Source organism: Diabrotica virgifera, chromosome 10, assembly GCF_917563875.1.
Source record: "Diabrotica virgifera virgifera chromosome 10, PGI_DIABVI_V3a".
In the NCBI taxonomy this organism is placed as follows: Eukaryota; Metazoa; Arthropoda; class Insecta; order Coleoptera; family Chrysomelidae; genus Diabrotica; species Diabrotica virgifera.
This window is the reverse complement of record NC_065452.1, coordinates 36,638,241-36,640,130: the sequence shown is the minus strand read 5'-3', so window position 1 is coordinate 36,640,130 and position 1,890 is coordinate 36,638,241.

Genomic DNA, 1,890 nt, shown 5'->3' with positions numbered 1-1,890 from the left:
GGCTCACCATGTGCTTGTAACACTGATGATGCTCTTGTTACAGAGCGAAAACGTTTTGTTTATATGTTTGTAGCCCTATAGGGGCTTTTTAAACTAATATACCTTTTACCAGGACAAAAAAAATTTATTAAATTTTACTTGTAATTTAATGGTATACAGCCAGCTACAGGAATTTCTTCCTTGTGGATTGTAACGGACATGTTCTACGCAATTTAGACCTCTATGAATTTGCCGGTGGTCGTCTCAGTCGCTTTTCAAACGTTTACCTGTGTGCACACTTCGAAGAGCAGTAAGTGAATATTTTACAAAATGGATACTTCAGCATTGAAGGCGGTCCAGGTAATTGCATAACTACTAGAGGGATATAGCCAGACGACTCTCGCCCGTCACCTCCTTATGACGAAGCCGGCAGTCTCAAGGGCTTACCGTCACACAGTGGTTCCAAATGCTGAAAACGTGGTCATGAGGCGAAAATAAAAGTCCCTATCTAGGTGTTTTCATGTTTACAGTTGTTTTCTCATACTATCGTACAGCCATAATGTGCAGGTATAAGGATCAGACAGGATGTATTTTGGTTCATAGCTCAGGAACAAGTGAGCCATGTCCGAGGTTATTTTGGCCGGCAGAGAAAGTGAAAAAGAACGCGTATATTGAAAATGCTGTAAAACGTTTTGCAGTTTATCAATTTTATCGCTGTAAAGATTTTTCTTTTTTAAGTATGTAGTTATATAAGATGTAAGTTAACTTAAGATTTAGTAACAATAAATGCCCTAAATTTGTTAATGCATAAATAGTGAAAATATACTTGAAATAATCAAAATGTTGTAAAGATACACTAAAAAAGTACAAAATTCTGCATAATTCTGCGACTAATGCTTATTAATCTTAAAATATATAGTAAGGAGATACAGAATCACTTTGGTATAGCTGCCTATGCATTGCTAGCAGTTGTTTGAATACAAAAGTGGGAAATGACGCATATTACATGATTCTAGCGATTCTTGACTATGTATGGGCGGTTGTACATAAGTAATTGGTTCTGAATATTGCCCTTAATAAAGAAAATGTATTGGTAATGATCAATTTTAAAAGCCCCTATAATATAAAATTTTAAAGAAATATGCGTTTAAAATATAATTATTGAATTTCTTTCGGTCATATTGGATCTGCCATTTTGTTTAAAAAAAAAGGTATGTTAGATTTGTAATTAGCGCCCTTAAACTACCAAATTAGACAAAAAAATTGGGTTTTGATTGATATTTTCAATTTCTTTCCGCCATGTTGGATCCCCCATTTAGTTTTTTTCAGAAAAAAAATGTCAGATTCGTAATCAGCGATGCCAAAAACCCTTAAGAACGAAAGTAATTCCGAAGTGTATAAACAATAATATGCTTTAAAGGTTCATGTCCACGTTTTCGGCATTTGGAACCACTGTGCGTCGACACCAGATTCGAGTCGTCTACTGTAGCTACGACTGACTTTTGAGGTGTGGATATTCTTCCGCATTCTAAAAATTCCACGGACTGACTAAGTTAGAAATGAAGAAGTTTTAAGATGTATTCACAGAGATAATAATTTAAAAATAAAAATCGACCTGTTTCGGGATTTATGTCCAAAATCACCTATTCACGAAAAAATGAATTGGTTTCTTTCATTTGCACCATACTGTATATTGACCTCACTATACACTTTCCCAGTGACAGTTATCTTGTGTTCCAATCCAGGCTTCTGCCATAACGTTTATCGTTGATGTGATACCGTTTGAAGTACAATTATCGGGTGCTGGAACTTTTCCAACATCGCCTACTAGCTTTTGCCAATTTCTTTAACAAGCAACTGCACTATCAACTGTACTATAAATATATTTGACTCCAACAGAAAAACTATACA